Source organism: Anser brachyrhynchus (genome assembly GCF_964034855.1).
Source record: "Anser brachyrhynchus genome assembly, chromosome: 7".
NCBI lineage: Eukaryota > Metazoa > Chordata > Aves > Anseriformes > Anatidae > Anser > Anser brachyrhynchus.
In genome coordinates this window covers 6312283-6337404 of record NC_137701.1, presented here as the reverse complement: position 1 = coordinate 6337404, position 25122 = coordinate 6312283, and the positions used below count along the sequence as shown (strand labels likewise).

Below are 25122 nucleotides of genomic sequence, written 5' to 3'. Positions count from 1 at the left end.
GGTTAAATTCTAGAGACCAGGAACATTACTTCCCCAAACTGGCCATCCATATCCCCAATTTATAAATCAGTGGTTCAGATTTTAGCTTCCTTTAAAAGTTTGAAATGTGACAAAAAGGTTATTCAGATTTAGATTAGTTACATGCTGCAATGTGTAATCTTTTGACACAAATCAGGTGTTCCTAGATGCTGACACTTTAAAAACAAGCACTAAAATAACAGGATTGTCTACTCTTGGTTTTGCAGCTTTCTTGCCAGTTCATGTTACTTTTCCTTTTTTTTTTTTTATTAAACTGGTACAACATTATTAGATAGAAATTTGAGAAACTGACCTTTAACATTAAAAATACTGCATACAGATTATGAACAAGAGAAAACAGCATAGAAAGGAAGGAAGTAGAAAGCTATTGAGAACAGTCGAACTGAATTTACTAAATTCCACACATTGCTAACAGTCTATACCAATTCTTCAACATAATGGCTTAGTGCCTCTGGACAGTTTAATCAATCAGTGCTTCAAGCAAGGTACATGGAGCTTTCATAATACCCAATACCTCTAGAATCTCTCAAAGTGGACAGCTGTAGAAAGAAACAAGGAGCCATGCTTTGATTAACTTAAACATGACACCAACTTTTTATTACTTTCTTTCTTCAGTAAGACACCTTTATAGTATATACACACAAACACTGGAAAGTAATAGAAACAGCTGAAAAGAAAAGAAAAACAGCTGCATGCACCTGGCAGGCTGTATTCAGTGCACCGCAGTAAAGTCCTTCAGCTGTACAGAATTACCAGCTATGATGGAGATGGCTAAAACATATGAAGCAGAAATAAACAGACTTCTGTTTCTCATCGAAACTGTTTCCATCAGAACAACAACATTAGAATAACCAGACATCTGCAGTGAACAGACATTTCTGAAAAAATCAATTTACTTTCTGGTGAACTACGCTTAGTAACCATTAGTGAGGCTTCAGCACAGAACTACATGCTCCACGGACAAGGATTTCACTACCTTTTGTGTGAGATTATCACTACTGATTTGAGGAAACACTGAAGCCAGCCCCAAAATCAGAGTCCCATGGTTATATGCTGGAGAATACCTGCTAGCCTTACAGACATGAAGTAAACAAGTATCCTGCTAACAAATAAAACTTCAACTAATACTTGAGGTATTTCTTGATATTATCTGAGTATTTTAAAAACAGAACCAAAGCAATTATGACTGAAATGGTCACATCACTGCTGTTTTCCACGAGGAGATGGGATGAAACCCACGGAAGTGAGAAAGCTCCCTAAAATCATCCCTTCAAGAAACATGCTCCGAACTCAAAGGAAAAGCCTTTTGATTCCAGACACCAGCCATGAAAAACCCTTTACCAGTATGAAGTCTGTTAGTAGTTTTTCCTTGTGTAGATAGCAAAAAAGCTATTTGGAATTGCTCCAGCTTCGCAGGCACTTTTTGGTACCTGCACTGTGCTCTTAAGTCAATCTCGCCATGAACGTGATGCAGTTCAGGGCCCCACATAGAGTCAAGTGTTTGGGTGCAGAGTTGCAGTTATATAGAAATACAAGATCCTGAGGACTATCAAGGTTTCATCCCATTTTTATGCAAGGACAACATTCCATCACTTCTTTTCAGCACTATCCCTCCTTTCACCACTCTTGCTGCAAATCACTGTCTTCTGGCATTCCTCCTGCCTTCTCCCTCCAGCACCTCTAATGGGGTAGCTATTTACCACAGTGCAGCTAATAAGGTTGCTGCCATTTCATTACTGTTTTATGTGGTATATACTTCTGAGATTCATCATTTGTTGGCAGGAAGCCTCAGAAATACGTCCTCAGTGAGGACTCACTTATTTTCCTCATTGCTTCCTGAAGAAGTTACAGGACACATATAATCACTCACGGATTTCTGCAGAGTGCTTTGGGCAAATGTGTCACATTGAGTTATTCTGCTCTCTGATAAATATTTGAACCTGAAGAAAAATGTAGAAGTCAAACCAGACAGTTTGAAAGTAATAGATCCTTGGAGGAATTTAAGAGAATAGTAGCCTTGGAAAAAAATTACAGCCAACAGTAAACAAATTACAAGTCCAGGCAAATCTTGTGGCAAACAGGAAGGATCTGTCAGTAATCTAGGGGAAAAGGGCAATTTTACTAGTCTCTAAAGTTGTATTCCAGTACAAACTACAAGAGGAGACTCCCACTGCACGTGCTGTTGTACTGCACATGTCCTTACAACACAGGGCAGATCAGGATTTTAAGTGCGCTGCTCTAGAAGGGAAAGGAATTAAATCATATCTTTTGTAGGGCAGATAGAGTAGTGGGATTTCCCAGAAGCAGAGGATTAAGGGTTCTCCTCACTACTTTCCTGTAAAAGTCTTTTTGTAGGTACGCCTTTTATCCTTGATCATTTAATAGTGAGAAAGGCAATCTGACACCATCAGGGTTGAGCCAAGATTCAGTCCGCAGAAAGTTCTGTAATATTGCAGGTTAGCAGAAGCACAGAGATTGTCATACTTCGGTTTAATTTTCTTTTCATTCTTACACAAGCACTCACAATGAAAATATTGAATTAATGAAAATACTTGTTTATCCACCTTCCTCAGTATAACCTCTTCATTTTCCTCAGTGATCTCATTTAAACATTAAGTAAAGACTGATAGCAAAGGATTTTTTCAAGATTGTTTTATTAGGAAAGATCAGATTCAGTGCTATTCACTGAGAAAAGGAAACAAGCTGAAATACTGAGGTGAGCAGTACCTCACATTCACCAATTCAGAACAGGAGGTGTTCGACACAAGCAGCAAAACAGCAAACAGTCTTGATTTAAACTCCTAGATCTGTTCATGCAACTGGGATTTGGTCTGTATAATATGTAGAAATGCTTTGTTTACTTTGTTATGGTTACACTTTATTATTGTTATGGCTTAAGTTAGTATTATATTATATATTAACCTCAAATTTAAGAACTAGAGTGCCAAAAGCGTAAATAAAAATTACAGAAGAGACTCTAAACTGTGCTCTATCTTTTTGTACCTTAACATTAGCAGAAAGTTTATTCTGGGTATTTAAGAAAGTGAGGCAGAATTGCATTCTAACCTGTATATTCTACACTACTAGCCCACACGAAGTGCTAGTGTACATTTGCTCTTCATTTCCAAAATACAGATTAGCAACCTCTGCATTACATATATTCATAAAATGTACATATAAAAGTGCAATAGTTCCTTGAATTATTGTTTTAGCAACTTGTTTAATCCTACTTTTTGCAGACCTAAGTTTATGAGACAAGAATGGCTTTGCTGGGTAACATACTAATCAGATATGGCCCTCATGCTGGCAAGACTTGTTTGGTCTTTGGCAGTGGTCCACAACCACTTTCTGCCTTTTGAGTGCTCATTCAATAACATAAAACTTGCAATCTGCTTTGGGCCCAACCTGTGATAATTCACTATTTTACAGCTGACACTACTGCATTGAAAAGACATGTTATGAAAACAGCATTGAGTTCATTTTATGACTATGATGGTGCACAGCACAAGTTAGGATTTCTTTTTCCAGACTGCAAAGCTGTTTAGCTTTCTCCAGGACTGCCAAAACTGACAAATGCAGAAGAAAAGTATTAAAAGTTAAGACAAATAAGGAAAATACATCTTCTCTTATAAGTTCAGCTTTATCATTAACACAAAGCATTATAAAAATGATGAAGTCTTAGAAGAAGCCCAAAAAAGCTGTCGGGCAGAACACCACTGAAAGCTATGAACATGAATTACAAAAACATTATCAAAAATGAACTAGAGATAAAGTTGAGTTTTTACAGTTTCCATCATAAAAAACTGATCTTTCAAATTTGTGTTGAAATAGTGTAACAATATAGAAATTATAACTTTCTGTATAATAAACTGGAATTCTGAGATTGGTGAAGCCAATTGTAGTTCCAATGCCTTAGAAAAAGTATTATTTCAATTAACTTTGATTCAAGTCTGTTATTACAATACACAACTGACTTTATTACCTCTCCTGTCTTAGCTCACATCCTTTTTCACATCTTAAACTTAGTAGTGACAATATAGGCAAGGACACTGTCTTCCTAGACTTGATGCACCACCTAACACAAAAGGTCCTTCGATGTAATTTGGGCTTTTGACTTCATCAGCATCTACGTAAGTAGTCTGCAAATCTGAGTATGCACACTTGTGAAAATGCAAGTTTCTGCAAGCAAGTATTGGGCAATTATAGTAAATATATTCAATGTAACATAAAATCCATCAGGGCCATCCCCCAGTGGATAAAACTGCCAAGAAAAGTCACTGCTTCAGGAATTTTATGACCATATATTTTAATTTAATTCCTACAGCCTAAAATCCCCCCAAACAAACTTGAAAGGTACATTAAATAATCTCTTGGATCATTAACTTTAACACTGCCAGCATGTCCTCATGATTGCATTTACTTTAATTAATGTAAGCTAGTAATTAATGGCATGCTTTACACAAAGGACTGCTCTAGCATATTGCCCATTTCTAGCAAACTCAACACAGAAACTTCCAGCTGCTGAAGCAAGACTGAAGACAATTACAGGTGAAAAGTATAGGGACAAAAAAAGATGGGAATCCTGTCATAACTTAAATCCAACATAGGTTTAACTTATTATAAAGTATATGGCCTGTATTTTACCACAATTCTTTTAGGTTTTATTATACTAGTTTGATTACCAATAAAAATTTAAACCTGCAACCTACAATTCTATTCAATATCATGAGAATTAGAGAAGTGTTAATTCTATTCTAATAGAGCAGTAAACATTAAAATAGAGCTCAAAACATCATTATCATCCCACTACCTCACACATTCTTCACCAGAAGATTTCTATTTCAAGCTCATTTTCCCCTAACTTGTGTGTTGAAAGGTTTCAGCTTGGGGTAAAACTGAGTCAAGGATGATCCCCATCAAGGCACAAATGTTCTTCAAAGCACTTTATACAAAATTTCCTGTTTTTAAGAACTAAGACAACAAAAATCCCACTACCAAAAGTGCATAAATGTACATAAGAACATAATTGTACATAAGTACAGCAACAGGGTTTAAGGTAAAAAGCTTATCTTTAAAATATTCTAAAAATGAGTAACCTGCAAAAAGCCTTTACCAGACTCTATGACTAAATTCACTATGTTGTCCAAAGCCAACAATACTATTTCTTCTGCAGTCAATACAGCAATTAGACAGTGAATTTTAATTGTGTGCTCCTTGGAAGAATAGGTCAATTATCAAACTGACAAATCTTATTTTACTATAGAACAGAGCATGGTGTATAGCTGATATACAGAACAGCAATGGAAAGGGAAGCTCAGCAAAGTGAAAGCCCACTTCTTTGACTCTTCCTTCCTTGATACTGACTTGAAAGAATAGACCTAGGTGAAGTTTGCATGACATGAACACAAATGTTTTCACTGGCAAAGAATGAGAGACACTATTGACAGGAAGAACGCAAAGTGATCCCAGCTATCAGATTTCTTTTCATTGATTCCAAAAGATATCTGTATGCCAGTATTAACAATTTACTTGGAGAGCCATGTGTGGGATATATCTGTACCCAAAGTCTGGCAAAAACTAGTTTTTCTTTCATAACTGATTAGCTCACTTTCTCCCTCTGAGAACAATAAAGCTTCCATGTTTCTTTTTACCCTCTTTAACTGTTACCTCTGCCTGTACTCTACCCTATAACAAGTTAGGGACATGATTACAGCTGTAACACTAAGGACCAGTACACTTAATCCATGCCTACAGTTCCCCCCACACTTCAATTTAATGTTCCCTGAATAATTGTGTTACTTTCACTGAATTAATTTGCAATCATTTAAAGATTTGATTTACTTAAAGTTAAAATATTTCTGTCCATTTCTGTTTTCACAGAGCATTAAAGCATTCATAGAGAGAGCCGGGAAAAATAGTGGGACAGCAAAGAACATGAACAAGCCTCATTTGGAGAGGGGGGTGCACCACAAGCCTTTGTCCCCCTCCTGATTTTTTATTTCCACCCAGAAGCCTGGTGTTCTCTCCATCACATCACCACAGTGACAGAATTCATTTGGAGGTCATAAACAGGTTGGAGGCCTTCAGTCAGCTGTAACCAAGGCAAAGCCTGAGCCACTTCAGTAAATCTCTGCATGCAGGTGTATGTAGTGCCTCTAGATCTGCAGGAATGCTCAGTGCCAAGGAACATTCATCTACTGTCCCTTATAAGCTTCAATTTTTCTTCATGATCTGGAGTTGTGACAAAGGCCAATTTAAAATAAAACGTAAATATGTAATTCAGAATGCACTGGCATTTTTACAATTACTTTATTAATGGAGAATACTCAAAAACTGGTATCATGACTACAGTAACATGACTGACGAAGCATCAGAAATCGAGTGACTGCAGAATCTCAGGCTAAAAAGTCTGAGAAAAGCAAGTGAAATCCACCTTGTATAAGTACAAGCCAAAGAGCTCAGAAACCAGTTTAAGCAAATAAAGTTACAACATGAAGAACACTGAAAAGTTATATGAATTAAAGACATCGCTGCAGGATTCCCAATATAACCAGTCTGCAAAAATGGCAGAAACAATGACAAGGCTTCATTTCTGTATCAGTACAGAAGAGAGATCACAATACAGAATCAGCAAGTCAATTCTGATCATGCTTCTTTACAGTCATCCTTGATACCAACTATACACACACACAAAAAAAAAACCAGCGCATACCAACCAAGATAATGTTGACTATATCATTCAAAAAACCTACCATTAAAATTACTCATTAGCTGGCTAAAAGTATTAGAGTGCAGCACATGATAATGCTTTTCTGAAGAAATGAACTCAAACTTGATTGAAAAGACATAACACCTTGAAATTTATCTTCAAGAAAGGGAACTAAGCCAAATAAATTAGGCTAACAATGTTTAATATGTAAAAAAATGCAGATTTATCTTGTCAATACATAGAGATAAAGCGAAAAATCTATTCCATTATTTAAAGAGTAAGAAAAAACTACCATTGCAAAAAAATTAGATTGAGAAAAAAAAAGTTGAGAATTACACTGAGGCTGTGGGGGGAATTCAGAATATTTGAAGGCAAACCAAAAAAGAACAAGGAAATGGACTTTAGCTTACTATCACATATCAGATATGAAATGGATTGAGCAACCCAATCACCTTAAGTTCTCTCCTAAAAATAAAAGTTGCCACAGCTCTCATTTAAGTGATATAATTTCCACAGTATAGAAAGGACCCTTCCCCATATCTACAGCTTTTCTGTCCCTTTTATTCTCACCTGCAGACATAACAGTTGCTGAGATTAGCAAAAAATGAACACTATCCAGAGGTCACTTTTAGTTATTTAACAGTGGCATGATTTATGTTCATCTTACTGCTGATATCTCTAGTTTTTTTTTTTTTAACCTTTTTATCTATTGATCATATATATGTGCTAAAGCTTTCATATGTCAGTGAAGTATGGCACTTCAAAATACACATTTCCTGAAAAGATGATACAGGATGAACCCAGCCATCAGGCTGTTCCAATTTCAAAACACACATTTAGGGATAGATATGTATGCATTTGACATCACATTCTGAACTACACTTCAGAACAGCAGTGTAAAACTGTCTAAGAAATGCCTAATTTCTCCTTAAATATTTGATCACTGACCCACTGCAGGGACTTCAGTGGATAAAAAATAAGCCATAGTTTCTGAGGAAGTGATCTGGAAATCACTTCCCAATTAAAACCAGTGTAATCCTTCCCCATGGCAGAACATATTCAAGTACAAGTCTGACAATACTCAAGGGCTGTCAACCCAGAAAATCTGAGGAAATTGTCCACAGTGGAATAACATCCTCTACAGTTCAATGTAATTTCCAACTTAATGTATATACATACTAAAACTAAAAACAATTTTGTATATCTGCTCCACAAGCACTTATATTGTATAAATCATTTGATCTGAGGAGACAGTACAATACCTGACACATGCAGAAGTGACAAAAAGACAGCCAGTTCGAGCATGCCCACACGTACAGCCTTCAGGGATGCTATTTTTTCTGCCCCAATCAAATTTATAGCTGACTTTGTTCATTGCTCTTAATTAGTTTCTTTGGTCCCTGTAGCAAGACCTATAAGAGCCTTTTTTTTTTTTTAGTGCACAGGACTGGAAATGGTTGGCTATCTTACAAAAATTATACAGATGAAGTCTGACATGACTAAGACTGCTAATCCCAAGTCTTTTGCAGTAATTGCAACATCAAGCAATGGACAGGCTGATTAAAATCAACATTTTCATCTGAGCATATCAGCTCTCCAGAATCTAGTCCATCATCCAAATTGCTAGGAATTACTCATGCCTTGTTCATCACCCCATAGGCAGAGACTTGCACTCAGGAAATTGAGCAAATCTTGAAAAAACCACTTGCCAAGAAGTATTCTCAAAAAAACAGATTTAGAAAGAAAAATTCTTGCATTTCTTTCAAAACAGTTCCTATTCAAGATCCATTTGCTCATTTAATATTTTGACCTACATGTATCTCAGGATTTTAAGTATTTCATCAAGTTACATCATTGTGTTAGAACAATGTAGTTACATGGGAAACCATAAGGAAATCCTGATTCAACATAAAATACTGGAAAAAATATAAGGTACATAATGCAATAGAAATAAATATTATTTTATACATCTTAAATTATACAGATAAGTACACACGAAATCACATATATATATTTGGACATATATTTATCTCAGAGCTACAGGGAAAGTACATTTCTAAGAACAGCTAAAGCCATAATGGTCTTGAAAGGAACACTACTCTTGTATTTTAATTTAAAGCTTAGCATGCATCAAATGAAATGCTAACTAGGCATACTCAAGGATTCTCTTCTGATCACAAGAGGGCCAAGGCAGAGGCATCAAGACAGAACTTCCCTTAGATCATTAAGTTTGCATTAAATGAGGAGGTAAGATTTCTAACTTTATTTGAAAAAATGAAGCAAGGCTGACAATTAATATAGTTTGTGACTCCTAACATTAGACTGTTTTAAATGTAATATAGAAATTACTGAATCATGTTTTAAGTCACACAGATAATGCTAGATGATTATTTAGCCTATTCCAAAGCCAAGAAAAGGTTGTTTACCAGACATTTTCCCCCCCTTTTACTCTGTATAATCCAATAATGATTCTCAAATCTTGAGTTGTTTTTGTCTCCAGAATCGTTATTTGTATAGGCAGTAGCTTCTTGCAGGAATCTTTCCTTTAAGAACAAACACTGATTTGTCAAGGGCACATTAAAATAAACTTGCTCTTTGATGCTCAATAATAACAAGCTTCCTTTGTGAATACAAACTAGTATTTTCAAAGCATGCCTCAACTGAAAACAGAGCAAAGCTTAAAATGCTTACTCTTACAAATCTTGATAACCTGAAGTCAGAGGTTTAGTGAGAGTGCTTTTCCTAAATTTTCTTGGAGTACCAAAGGCCTATATGCACCAAGATCAGCTGTAAAACAGAAATGTCACATTAACACTAAGCAAACAAGTCAACCACCAAAAAAACTATTTTGACATTTTGTCCTCAATTTATAATTACTCCATCAAGTCAGGTGTTAGATTGATTAGCACAAAGCCATTGCATAGAAGATCATGCATTACTTGCTGCAACCACCACAACTTTTACAGTTCTGTTTACATTCCTCTTGAATAGATATCATAAGCAATCAAAATCTACATGATCACCACCATAAATCACAAGTTAAACACATTAAAAAGTTACATTCTGATGATCCATATTTACAACTGTGAAAAAAAGATCAATCAAGGTGTTTGATACTGCCTGTCTGCACTACAGTATGATACATAGTATACCTAAATGTAGAGATAAGAAAGTGAAGTTATTTCCAAAGGCTTAAACCAATTTTGAAGTGTCTAAAGACAAGCCATGGCAATATTGCTGTAACAGTGTTGAGTACAGTCTACCTGTGTGCACAGAATAGCTTCAAATCTTGTCTGGAGAAGCCTTCCACTTCATATTTCACAACAAGAAGCAACAGATCGATTGGCTGTTAGTTACATCACTGTCGCCCACTGAGTCATTACTGCTGGCAAAAGCACGTTACATATGAACATTCAATTTTGTGTAAACTGTTGACTAACTTCCTACAATCCTCAATACAGATATTCCACACCAGTTTTCTGACATAACTTGGCTAATCAGTTCTCCATTTGAAAACATTCTATTTTATAAAGTTGTGAATTCAATATCAAGATGCATTGAAGCAATAATACAACATAGCTGAACGAGTCATCTGTAAAGATTATAGTAAAGGTTACAAGCCTGAGGCTGTGTACAAGTTACGTCCTACAATTTCTTTGTTAGTGTAGCTATACAATTTAAACTCTTGATTTCCTGAAGCCTATGGGAAAAAACATAGATCCTGAAATTCCCTCTTTTACATTTAGCTTAGACTTGTCAATAAGGAAAACAATGTTGTGCCAAAGAGGGCTGTTTGCCCCAACAACTGGCATTTTTGGAGTTTGACAAAGAGAAGCTTGTAGAGTCACTCTACTGTCATTCCAGAAAGTCTGGCCTCTATCACAATTTGACATTTTAAAGAAATAGAAATTGAACTTGCAGGCCCTCCATTGTGAAAAAATTAGATCTTTAATAGAGACAAAATTGTCCTTTCATCAGAAGATTGCTGTGATTTCAATAGGATCGTCTGACTGAGTTGTTAGGAGATCTTAGTTTACTGAATAGCAAGGATAGGTCAAGAGTTGAACCAGTGATTAAATATTTCATAAAACTCGGGAAAGCCTATCCAGCCTGGAGATCTGCCATAGAGCACAGATTTAATAAGTGTTTGAATTACCTCTTCCGAGAATTCTTCATTAGAAAGTTACTTTTGATCTACAGCCAGGTGGAAATGATATGTTTTGTTAAAATGGGATTCCACATACACTAAACAAGCTGTTACTAGAAATGTTGCATGCTTCTGTCCAATAAAGGTACATGAGCTAAATTTAAATGACTAAATATAGAAAGAACATTTCCTTGGAGGCATTTGCACACATGGTGTAAGATTGCTTCTTCAGTATCCCTAAACTGGCAAGTTTGTGAAACAAATGTTATTAAGAGATAAGCATGCTCTTCACAGAAAACAGCACGATGCTGACCACAACAGGAAACAGCGATCTACTTTGCCATTCTCATCAAATAATGAAATTTAAACAAGCAAAATTAATCTTAATCACAAAGAATCTACAATGAAACGGAAGTAACTTTACAAAGACTATAAACACCATGATGTATTCAAGGTCAGTTATGATAACTTAGGAAGGAACAAGCTCAAAATAAGCAGTGTTTAATAGCTTATAATCAGAACCAATCTAAGAAAAAATACATTTATTTGTTATTTAAAATTCTTAGGAAAAAAGCTAGAGTGTAAGGGACAATGCATTTTCTAGTTGTAAAAACACCAGATTCCAGTTTGCTTCCTCTGCCAGAACTTTCTTATTCCTGTCTCTAACAGAAATCAAGACAAGTGTTTTGACAGCATTCACTGTGGAATGTTGCCAAAATGCATATTCAGTCTTTAGCTTCTTCAGTTACAATATGACACCAAATCATTAAGCATCTGAAGACTGGTGTGGATCAAGAAGCCATTAAGGGACTTGGACAAAGACAACAGTGTCCAAGTCTCTCTACAAGAGCAAGCAGCAGAAGCAGGTTCATGTGTATGCTACCTCACATTGCCAAAGTAGAGAGCATGGACTTTGTCCTACAAGATGATTTTTCAGTGATGACAATGGGAGTTAATCTGGGTGGGGTCATGTGCCTTCCTTCCTCCTCATTTTTGGAGTAGATGCAGTTATTCCATCTGTTGAACAATGAAGTGAGAGGACAGGAAGGAGTTGAAAATAGTCACTCTAGTTCTCCTGAAAAATATTCCATTTGAAAATTCCTTAGCTTTTGACCCAACTCAATCCAATAGACTGTACCCTTCCACTCTCACCAAACAGATGACTAGAGCACATTACAAGTCATATGAACGTGGAACAGCAACATGGATACAGACAGCTCTCCAAAAAATTTCTTTCCCTCTCTACACACCACAGAAGCATTTCTGCTTGCTATTCTAGGTAACTGTTGAAGTTTTCAGCAAGATGAAAATGTATTCAATCTCAATAGAAATGTTTTAGTTGTGTTTACAGAAAATATTTATACTCAAAAGCAAATTTCAGACTCTCTGGTTTATAAGTTTAAAGCTAGCAGGTAATTTTCATTCAACATATTCATTTAAAATCATGACTATTTTCTTCCTAGAGCCCTTATTGCAGTTCATGCTCATTTTAACAAGACAGGAGTTATTTAAGCAGCTATAAACCACAGTTGAAGTTTTGACCAACTGATAAGCAAGCTAAAGTATTTTACTGCAGAGCCCAAGGTCTTAAATAATCCCTTTTTACATAGTATTTAAATAATCTGCAGCAAGTATCAAAGTATCCAGAACACTGCCTAAGAATGAGTTTTGGAATGAAAGTACTATAGTGTGCTTCTCTTTCTGAAGTCTTTAAAGGTTTACCCTTTTGCACATCGGAAAGTGATTTTAAGTTACTACTATGGGGAAAGTATACAAACTAATTTTGCCTAGTAGCTGTATTACTTAAGTTACAAATGCTCAGATAGTCTGACATACTATTCTCTCCTTGTTAATACTTTACTTTTCCCCCAAACAGCTGTGTAGACAGGGAGAAAAGGAATTGATCTCTGTACAGGCGGCAGGAGCAGAGAAGCTTTCTTACTGAAAGTAACAAATGCAGGTGCTTCCCTCCCTCCCCCCAGCAAATATTGGCAATGGGATCAGTACATTCCATCTCAAGTAGCCTAGGAGGACATGCCTTGAGAGAACAAGTCAGTCTAAGCAACTCAGCCTGTACCAAGTATTTTTGCAGTAGCTAAACAGTTAAGTCTAGGATGAATTCATTATCACCTGATGGCAAGACTTCATTACAAAATTTGATGAAACTGTTAAATGAAATAGCTACTGCTGAAGGGCTTTATATAGCCAAGTTTTATGTTTAAGAAAGCACTCTCTTGATTTTGACAAAAGCAAATTCATTAGAAGACTTCTAGGAGTGTCTTTAAGAAATTCAAAGTATCACAATAGACAATTCCTGTTTTAATTGCTATCACAAGATTGTTCTATTACTTGTTGAATTAAAAGAAAGAATAATACATAGGTAAAAAAAACACTGAAGGTAATTTGAGTACATAGATATTTTGCTCATCAGGCTCCGTTTCCCATATTTTCCTAATTTTATCAGTTTCATAACCCTGCATAGTAAGTTTAGAAATAAGTCTGTGTGACTGAGAACCACAGAACGGGATTTATTCAAACCATTCATTTTAAGTGCAACATCAAAAGGGTAGGAGATAACAAAGTTTCCCCAGATCTGTTTGATAAGCTTTATGAGAGTAACTAACAGATCATGATAATTGCTTAAAGCATTTACGGTCACCATTAAAGAATGGGCTATTTTTGACACGCAAAAAGACATTCACCTAACTGGAAAACATAGAAGCTGTAACACAAGTATTCATGTCGTCTGACTGACATACACTTGAGATTTTCTTAAGTTTCCACTTGGTGATCCTCCTCTACAGGAGAGATAAACCACTTGAATCAGTTCTACAGTTAAATTGTTCAAATACATTTGTTGCTCTGAAATAATAACCTAGACTTAGCATTTTTCCCCCATGCCAAGAATTATTTTTCACAAAAGAGGATGAGCCACCTCATCATAAAACATTGCCATAGGCAGAAGAGTTATGCCTGTCAAACAGTTCCTTAAGGGATAAACATGTTGTACTTGATACAGCTTAAAGGGACATGTCAAGTCTAAAGGAAGACTTGGAAAAGATGTCGTTTATTGGTAACACTCCTCCCAAATATTACAGAAAAATATAATCAACAAGTACTGCAGCTAACATCTGGAAATAAGCTTTGTAGTAAAAACTAGCATTAGAAAGAGTCTCTCACACTACTGAGATTACTACTACCTTAGAAGTCAGTATTCTTCAACATGCACTGTGGAAAGAGGTGTAAACCCATCCATCCAAAATAGAAGTGACAGCTGTCCCAAGGAAAGACTGAATATCAAAAGAAAAATTGAGCAAGTGACATCCGGTGTTCAGTCAGATCATATTTCCAATATCAAAAAAGCACCACTGCTCTTCCTTTCATCACCAGAAAATTAAAAACCTCAAAACCCTAAAACAGTGCATCCTCCACACAGCATTAAACCCTGTATTTTCTAATAGAAGCCTACTCAAGACATATGCTTACAAGAAGAGTTCAGAATGGAATAGAACATTTCCAGGACTCTGAAGCAACAAATCCTATGCCAGGTCTAACACTTATTCTTACTTCCACTGCTCAGCAATTGCTACTTGTTTTAAAAAACTTCTTCCAGATATTCTTTAACTTTCCAGTATTTTTCAGCTTTCTACCGTTTGAGACTTTTGCTTTCAAATTTTTTGTAAGGAAGCCACTGGCAAGTGCTCACTGAGTTTCAGAAAGTTTGTTTTGCATACACCTTTTTACTTGTCCCATGAAGAGTTACAGCACAAGTATATACTATTTTTTATATACTATTTTTGAAATCTTTAGTGATAACAGAAGGGAAGACATTAAGTTTCTTCATGCTTCTCCTCATATTCATATCTCTGTAGAGCTTTAATATCATGCATAAGCTAAACCATCATTTTTCACCCAGTTTACAAAATTACCAGAGGAACAAAATGAAGTTTAGCACTGCACAAGTGAATTATCAACTACAGCTGTATTACAAACCTCCCCAAAGGTTTTATCATTCAAATTATATAATATTCAAATATGTTTTCCAAAAAGCTGGAATTGTGTTAAAACTCTCCTGAGTTTTCATTATTTTCAGGCTTTTTTCTTTCACGCACTTAAGAAATGTTGAATTCATTGCATTAGTCTTGATCACACAAAGCTTTGGTGAAGTGTTCATGTCAATTAGTGCAGTAAATGAACTAAGAATGGGGATTCACAAGTTACAATATCAGAAGATACCTTTGTTTAATGGAAAAATGTTTTTGCACCATATACAACCTGTATTCTTTTGTGGCTGCTCCAGGGAAGAAAATAAGTAGCTGAGCTTATTACAGCTAACCAAATGAGTTAGAATAGTAAAATCCTTATCAGGCAAAACTTCAGGAAGAAAACTCAAAGAGCACTAAGCAGCTTACTTTCTCACCAGCAGATTGGGAAGTAGAAGGAACAGGACATAGCAGCCCCTTCTCTCACTTGAGAATCATTAGCATTTACAAAGTCTAAGCCTTGAAGGGAAGAAAGGCTTCCAGACACTCTGCAAAGAAAACCTTTCAGAGATCAACCAAGTGCAAATAAACCATGTGCCAAGTTTGCTACAGAGAAAAAGGTGAATGCCAGAAAGTTTTGCTTCCCCTTTCTCAGAGGCTGGAAAGAAAGACAAATTGTTTATGCTGAGTCCTATAGTAAAGTTCCCACAGAGATCTCCACAGAGATCTTAACTCCTGGTGTACAACTAAGTGGAATTCATCAGTAAGCAGGCAAGAAAATTGATCAAGTACGGGGAATTGTCTTAATAGTGATTCCACAAAATGATCAATAGATTTAATAAAGTTCTGTGCATCTACAACCACCCTCAGTTAAGCACTACGATGTTGCCAGGACCAAACACCTGATCTGGACTGCCCTAGCCAGCAAGCTCAGAGGCAAGAAACAAGCAAAAAAGGTTTGCTATGTTCTCCTAACTCAAGCCTGACACAAATGAAAGATTTTGATGTTGAAAACAGTTGTAGAAAAAGAATTAAACACTAAGACTAAATAATCAAGCACATAAAACTAAGGATCATGAGTCTGTTTTACTGCTGAAGTTGCAAACACCATAGCAGTCAATATAGAGGTAGATATCTTCAGATTTGATTATCACCTGCTATGCAGAACCTATTCCTAACTTCAGAGGACAAAAGAACAGGTACATTAATGTGAAAGAAACAAGTCGACAGAGATAGCAAGAACTGTATTATACTCCATTCCTCTGTTGCATAACATGTGGGTAAAGTCATTGTGCAGGAAGATTTAGGAAGAAGTGTTGGAAATCAATTTAAGGGTCTACATAGGCTTGGAGGATACCTGTGCAAGACAGTTTTACTCAGGCTTAAAACTTACATACACAGGATCACACCTTGCTGTTAGTTTCTGCAACATTTGATTACTCTTTCAAAATAACAACCTGTTAACAGGCTTTACTATGTTAACAGACTATGCTAAAATAACCCAGCTCCAGAGTGAAGGAGTTAAGAGCCACATTTCGCATTGGTTTCATCTTTCTCCTTTTCTTGGTTCTCAGTCTTCTGTGGCCACCTAAAAGACTTAGTAGTTTTTTCTTCAAGATAGATGACAACTTACCCACAGTCTCTTCAGCAGAATGATGCCATTTATGAAGCACTTGGAGAAACCCTCTCTAGGTCCAAATTCACCTAGACAACTGACATATTTAACCTAGCCTGTAGGATTAAAGGATGGGTGTAAATTTTGGGTACCAGTCTACCACATACTCAGCATTGCAGTGCTGTGGTCCCATACAGGTCTTAACTCAAGCACAATTGGGCCATTTGTCCAGGTAGCTGCTTCATCTCATGGCTGCACTAACAGGCAGCAATGTTATTGCTACATTCAGTGAAGAGCACACACAAATGCTTTCTAGAATTTAGAACACTTTCTTAAATTTAAAACCAAAGTTATATCAGATTATATTGGTTTTGTCTGCATAAGCAGAGGTTAGATAACTCAACACATCACTTAAAACCCACTTCTCCATTAAGTTCCCATTTATCAGACCTACAACTGACAGGAGTCTATATCTTCTGGTCAGTCTTTTATCTGTTCTTTGCATAGTAATTAATTGCAAAGTTCAAAGGAACACTTTTGCTCATCTGCTTTACTCCTCTGACTGGATGATTAAGGCATTCTCCAATCTGTACTTCCACAAGCATATATTTCTCCAAAACTAATCACTAAAGTAAGTTTGAAGCACTCGGTCATAATTTAAGTCCAGTGATTAAGTTTTCAGATACTTTATTACTAACTTGATTTGAAAGTCTATTTTCACTTGGAATAACTGTTTAGCTTTCTTGAAGGCATTATATCTTTGTGGCCAGCTAGCACAGGTTACAGTAGTTAACATGGCACTTAACATTTTATTTCTAGTCAACTTAAACAGAAAGCTCTATAAATGCTTTTGAGTCACAGAGAGCCTGCCCCACAAATCTTTCCTCTGATTTCAGTTGAAGCAGAGAATTAGTAGCTTTGTTTTATAAGCTCCACATAACAACATACAACTCATCTGTAACAGCTTGCGTACACTTTCCTGGCCAGTCCTCTGGCTCTACATACAGGGACTGCTGTTACAGCCCTTCAAGCTCCATTTTTTCTTGATTTGATTCTTTTCAGCCCCACTTGGAGGTAACAAGGTTTTTCTGTTCAAGACATTTCAGAATATGGGTTTTTGCTTAATACCATTCACCTTCATAGCATCTTACCTCAATTTATCAGCATTTTCCCTCTTCTTCCATCACGGAAATCAAACCACTAGCCTATCCACCTGCAGACACTTCCTCAGCTGTATACTTCTCCACTGAGCCCTCCAGCCCTAACGAGATAACAAGGGTCCCTTGCTGCAGGCTCAGCTCCTAAGCATGAGCTCAGCACACTGAATGCCTGAACTACCTTTACAGACTTCATACTAGCCCTTTCACAGGCTTCATTGCATATAACAGGAGCAAGAGGTTTGACTGATTGTTTCTGAACTACCAAAGACTCTGTCTGGAAGAACAGAGTGTGAGCATCCAGTCTCCCCCGCACTGCTAAGCATGAACAGTATACAAAAATAGGAACGTCTCCCACTACGGTTGGTAGTAGTCACTTTCTCTTCAAAGCTTTGGGATCTTCAGAAGTCAGGCATGCAACTTCCAAGACCAACACATCCAGAAGAAAAAGAAACTTCCCAAACCCAAGCAGTCTGAGGACAGCTACAGCTTTGCTGTACATAGAGGCTCCACATTTGCCATGTAGGTGTATTACCCAGCCTTTGCACAACAAACTGCAGTTGCCTCCAGTTGCTGCTTCTTAAAGGTACGTCTTGCTTCAGCCAAACATCCAAATAATCAACAAGCAGAAAGTAAGACCATTTAGCAATCCACCACTGATGATAGTACCTACTTCTCCAGGCCAGCTGAAATAATTCTGCTCAAATAAGGACCAAACTCTGCTGCTAGGAAATATTTTTCCTTTAATAGATACATTGCCTAGGTGACAGCACTTGAAATGCCTAATATCAAATTCCTCAGCAGTTTCAGTATTTTCACTCTCCAGTGACACTGAAACAGCTCTGCTCTCTAAGCATACTACCATTAAGGTCTTCAGTTTTGTCTCTCTCAGCAGCTGACTACATTTTCCCAATGCTATTCTGTTGCCAAGCCATGCTACATTTTAACCATGAACCTGTAAATATGCCTTTTTAAAAGGCACTTATTTCGGACATCTCCCCACACACCCTGAATTAGCAAGAGTATGAAGAGTAACATATATATCCCCAACTCCACAACTTCATGCCCATAAACTGAGTTTTTCTAGTCAGGCAGTAAAAGAGGAGATTTAATGTTTAGTGCCCAAGGACCTTCACCTGCTTTAATTATAGCACCTTCTAATAAAGCAGTTTCAGGGAGGCAAGAAAAAAGCAAACCACAAGCAAGGAAAGTTTTGGGGTGGCCATATGAGAGCTGTTACTGATTATTACTTTTAATCTAAATAGTGCAAATAAAGGCACATAGCTCTATCCTTTAGTCATACCACCACCTATGTCCAGCACACGTTAGAAGTAGCTACCTCTGCTACCACTCACACACTTTTGAAGCAGAGCAGATTACTCAAGCTAATATTCAGCTGTATTCAAGCTTACTGTCAATACTAATCTATAAAAAGTGTCTTAAATGGCTAGCAAACATGATGCCCATCTACAAGAAGGGCCGGAGGGTAGACCCGGGGAACTATAGGCCTGTTAGTTTGACCTCAGTGCCAGGGAAGCTCATGGAGCAGATTATCTTGAGTGTCATCACGCGGCACTTGCAGGGCAACCAGGCGATCAGGCCCAGTCAGCATGGGTTTATGAAATGTAGGTCCTGCTTGACGAACCTGATCTCCTTCTATGACAAAGTGACACGCTTGGTGGATGAGGGGAAGGCTGTGGATGTGGTCTACCTTGACTTCAGTAAGGCTTTTGACACCGTTTCCCACAACATTCTCCTCAAGAAACTGGCTGCTCCTGGCTTGGACTGGCGTACGCTTCATTGGGTTAAAAACTTGGGTTGGGTTAAAAATGTTGGGTCAAAAACTCAACTTCGTTGGGTTAAAAACTGGCTGGATGGCTGGGCCCAAAGAGTTGTGGTGAATGGAGCCAAATCCAGTTGGAGGCCGGTTACTAGTGGAGTCCCCCAGGGCTCAGTGCTGGGGCTAGTCCTCTTTAATATCTTCATCGATGATCTGGATGAGGGGATCGAGTGCACCCTCAGTAAGTTTGCAGATGACACCAAGCTAAGTGTGTGGGTCGATCTGCTCGAGGGAAGGAAGGCTCTGCAGGAGGATCTGGATAGGCTGGACCGATGGGCTGAGGCCAACTGTATGAAGTTCAACAAGGCCAAGTGCCAGGTCCTGCATCTGGGGCGCAACAACCTCAAGCAGAGCTACAGGCTGGCAGATGAGTGGTTGGAAAGCTGCCTGGCGGAGAAGGACCTGGGCGTACTGGTTGATAGTCGGCTGAATATGAGCCAGCAGTGTGCTCAAGTGGCCAAGAAGGCCGACAGCACCCTGGCTTGTATAAGAAGCAGTGTGGCCAGCAGGTCTAGGGAAGTGATTGCGCCCCTGTATTCGGCTCTGGTGAGGCCACACCTTGAGTACTGTGTTCAGTTTTGGGTCCCTCACTGCAAGAAGGACATGGAGGTGCTCGAGAGAGTCCAGAGAAGGGCAACGAAGCTGGTGAGGGGTCTGGAGAACAAGTCTTACGAGGAGCGGCTGAGGAAGCTGGGATTGTGCAGCCTGGAGAAGAGGAGGCTCAGGGGAGACCTTATCGCTCTCTATAGGTACCTTAAAGGAGGCTGTAGCGAGGTGGGGGTTGGTCTATTCTCCCACGTGCCTGGTGACAGGATGAGGGGGAATGGGCTAAAGTTGCGCCAGGGGAGGTTTAGGTTGGATATTATGAAGAACTTCTTTACTGAAAGGGTTGTTAGGCATTGGAATGGACTGCCCAGGGAGGTGGTTGAGTCACCATCCCTGGAGGTCTTTAAAAGATGGTTAGATGCAGCCCTTAGTGATATGGTTTAGTGGAGGACTTGTTAGTGTTAGGGCTGAGGTTGGACTAGATGATCTTGGAGGTCTCTTCCAACCTAGACGATTCTGTGAAATTCCTTTCTAGTCACAGAGCTGAGAGGTCATTTTTACATGTGAACTTCATTCCAACACTTAGCTCTATTTTACTTCCAGATTGTTATCAAATGTTCAAGGGCACAGCTATCTCTAGCACTCTCCCACATTTATAGTCTTTCTGCAGGCAGTAGTTTACAGGTACCCCTCTATGTAGAGATGGATATTTTAAGTCAGATCAAGGGCAGGGCTTTTTCTGCTTGATGATGCTAACATGCGGTTTTCCATAGCACTTGAAATGAATAAACTAGTGCCCAGATCTGATGAGACTTGTAAATCTAGAAACTAATGTTCCTTTTTTATAGACTACTCATATCATGCCTGCTATTACTTTAATTCCTCAGTTTCTTGTATGCTTTAATATTTGCATCTCCTGACATCAGGCTGACAACAGCTCCATCTTGCCTGTGCTTTCTTGCTCTGTCACCTTCTATTCTTGGTAACTGATTAGTTCGCTTCTATTTCTGTTATCACTGTTTTAATAAATTAGGCCTAGATACATAGCTTGAAGTCTTTCCAAGTCTACCAAGTACTCCAGCCATACTTTTCAGTGTTTCTTTAGAGCAAAACATTATCCATACACTCCTAGACCTGTGAAGCTTGGATATCATAGCAGGGGCTCCCTATAATCCATTTTTGACTTCCATGTAGAAAAATAAAACATTGGATGATCCTACATGGTTGGTGATACTGAGTGTTGACTAGCTGCATGCATGGACTGTAGTTACCAAAACATTAGTGTCCATTGTGACTTAAGTTATTTTTCATTCCAAACAAAACCTACATACAGCCTCAGAGGAGGGGTCAGTTTCTACCTGACAATACCTCACTGTCTACAGCATGAGCATGATAATACTTAATCATTATAAAACAGACAACTGGTAATCTCAAAGTTAGCACTACTTGAGACTCAGATTGTCTGATATACCTTCACTTAACTTCAATACTGATTAGTAGTAGTGACTACTTTCTGCAACCCAATAAGCTGGATTTCTTACTATCTTTTTCCATCTTTAATCTCCAGTGAAGTTTGTGTTGGAAGTGGAAGAGTACAGTGAACAGGTTTTTGTATTACATAGAATTAGTATAGAATACAATTGTAAAATCTTTAAAGTAAAAGACATGGTTCTCCTACAGAATTGCATTATTTTGAAGCTTATTGCACAACAGTAAAAAGCTTGTTCACTTTGAGCAGTATTAGCACAGAGCTGTAGTCCTGTGTCCTTATTAAAATCAAAATCAAATCAAGAACAGAAAACCCCTTTTTCGCCCCATAAAATACATCTTCATAAGACAAATGATTTTAAGAACTCTGAATTACCTTGCAGAACGATGTTTTTCTAAGAGTACAATTTTAATGACAAAATAACAAGCAATCTGTGTTAATATTTTGTTCTTCATCTGCAACACCCATCTTTGAAGCACTACAAGGTTAACATTCCTCTCAAAGTGTTTCTATTTCACATAAGTATCATTTTTATCTGGTGTTCAAAGTAATGCTTTATTCGTTGCTCCCTGTACAGTACTGATTGACCTCGTAGATTAGTCTTTATGATATTGTATAAAATCTTATTGTAGTTAAGGAGAATTATATCTATAGTGTTCCATCAGCCCCCTTTGTTTCAAATTCATGACAATTCCTTTTTATTCTGACCCTTCACTACACAACCTTGGTGTGTAGAAGCTCTCCACTTTCAATTGTTTTATCAGTTAAGACCGAAGAACTGATTTAGTAATGTAATCACTAGGTAAAATTCGTGAAGATAGGGAAAATGGATCATTCAAGATCCAGGACCCCCTGTCACAGACTTCTATATATGTTTATATAGTTTCTATTTTAAGCTTTTCTGCCGTCTTTCATTTTGCACCTTTCAGGTGATGAACCTTTTTCTTTCAGTAGTTTGAATGAGATCTTCAAGTCAAAGGTCAGAAATATTATGCACATACATGACTGTGTTTATGCAGCTGTTTTCCTCTTTTGCCCTCATCTTTCCTCATCCTCCCTACATTGGTTTCATGACTGGTACCAGATATTTTTAAGAACAGAGACAATTCTGAAAATGATAATGGTATAATGCAAAACATCTGAGAGAATGATACAGTTCATGCATACATCATGGGCAATGAAGGGTAATGCAAAGAATGTTTGCATTGAAGTGTGCTTTTAATTTATCATCCTTCATGTTTTTGACTTTCTTCAGCCAGTTCTGCATTCGCAAATTACTCTCAGTAGTACAAATGTACAGAATATTTCCATTCCTGTTACATTACTGAAATAGGAGAGAATTAAATTAACTTTAAAGAAACATTGTAAATCTATTTTTGAACACAGTTCACTCCAGCATGCTTACCAAGTCTGTAAATATACTTCAGTACTCACACAACACGCCTCCATGTTTCATTTACACTGTTTTAAAACAAGGTGAATAAATAAATCACCAAGATTCACACAATGCTCACATTGTCCCTTCTTTCAATTACTATGTAAACCTCATGACTAAATCTCAAGCACATTGCAGGGTAAGCTCTTGTAAAATGATTAAGTTAATAAAAATATTCCTACCTATTCCACACTCAAGTCTTTAGTTTCAGTCTTTCCTACCCCAACCTTTCCCAGTAGAAAATATCCTTCCTGTTCAATGAACAATAGCTCTACAAAAACTGCCATTTCTCTGGCAATAGAGGTACCCACAAGCTAGGCATATTTGTACAGGACTTGCTATTCTCGGTCTGGAGCAGGAAGAGCTTCAGTAATCTCTTCTCAGAAGGTATTTGATCTGCCCCAGATTCTCCCCAGTTATTTAACAAATTAATGTCAATTAAGCTGAGGTTTAGTAAAGATAAAACTTTTCACATTAAAACTTATACTCTGATATCAGATCAAGAAATGTTTTCTTTCCAGTCCCTATTGCTTGCAATTTATCCATCAATAATAAATGTTTTGTTTGTGTTGCCTACACTCAATACAAAACAGTTGTTAAAGAGCTTCTTCCTCAAATGCTACCAGACATATGAAACCTCATCCTGTGCTCTAGGAATTCAAATAAATGGATCCATCTCTGAACACACAACCACAGAAAAAAGAACATACCTTGATTTTCAAGGAAGATGTGATGAATATTTATATCCTAGACCTTTTTTTAGCTTGTAGCAGTGCACAACCCTATCCACAGAATCCAAGAAAAGCCATGAGAGCCATTTGCATTCATCTGAGTGAAGCCTTAATTTAGAAATATTTATGATTTGAACCTATTTTGTTCTATGTTTGCAAAGCACTTGGAATACAAGCCTTCAAGTGTTTTCCTAGCTACAACAAAAGTTTTTTTATGCTTTTATGCTTCTTTTAATTATTTCATCAGAAATTTCAATAATCTTCGCAAAATAGAACCTGCAGAATAAACAACCAAGGCAAAAACAACTAGAACATCTGTCCTTAATACACATCAGTATCTACTACGTCACAGTCCACTGAAATCCAGCCATTCACAGCTGCTCCATAGGAATACTTACAGGATAGCTAATCACTCAAACACTTCTTTCAAACATACATACTCAGAGCACCTGCTCTACCCCCACCAAGGCTAATGCCTCAGCTTTTCAGAGATGCTTTCTGAAAATTTTATGCACAGATAAGTTATGAATAAGCACAGTACCTAAGGATCAGAAGGGTTAAGTCTACTAACAGGTAAAACTGACAGTCAAAGCACAAGGTATTACATTTTTGGAGGGAAAGTTTTTTTTATTTAAAACATAAGAGTTGATAAAATGCCTTCAGTCAACAACATTACCAGCAACTCAGAGTACATTAATAATGGCAGGAGACCACAATTTACTAATAACAAATGCATAAAGCAAAACTTTCCTTTTAGAATGAGAAAAAAAGGATTAACAAAACACAGTAATTATTTTGAAGGGTGCAAGAGAACATTACTCTGAACTCAGTGGAAAAATTAAGTCTTTGTTGACAGTTTTTTAGACTTCAGATCTTGTAGACTTGCGTTTTTTGACTTTATTTTAGCTTGTGCTTCTAGCAGTAATTCTGAAAGCTGGAAGCACAAGTTAAAAAGAGATAAAGTTATTTGATACATCTCTACATGATCTTTTATTATTTCAAGTCTTCTAGTTTGTAATATTAGCACAGCAAAGTTTAAGTAGCCTTACTTCAGAAATCAATAACCAAAATGTGCCAATTAAACACATTAAGGCTGGGAAATCCCCAGTAAGTTTAAAATATTATTGAGACAAATCAACCAACTATAGTCAGGCATGACTGGTCTGCTCACTAGATCCTCATCTGCTTTCATCTTAGAGAAAGAAGCAATTTCAGTAGTTTGTGCACATGGCTTACAAAACACTAAATAAATATTTAACAGCAAACTGTCTTGGTTATGAAATATTTCTGGTGTTGCAGGCCAAATCTTTAATATTATTGTAATAATAAATAATTTTGAACTGAGTAGCACTTGCAGTAACTCTTGGAGGAATATATTTAAAAACATTTCAATTTATAGGTAAAGGTAACAATGATTGATACTATGCTAAT

At 37.2% G+C, this 25122-nt stretch overlaps 1 protein-coding gene across 2 annotated transcripts in view; it reads right to left on the bottom strand.

Annotated features, from left to right (window-relative positions):
* Nucleotides 1-25122, bottom strand: part of TFPI (tissue factor pathway inhibitor) — a 244579-nt gene that overhangs the window by 218625 nt on the left and 832 nt on the right. The gene's annotated exons all lie outside the window — the stretch shown is intronic.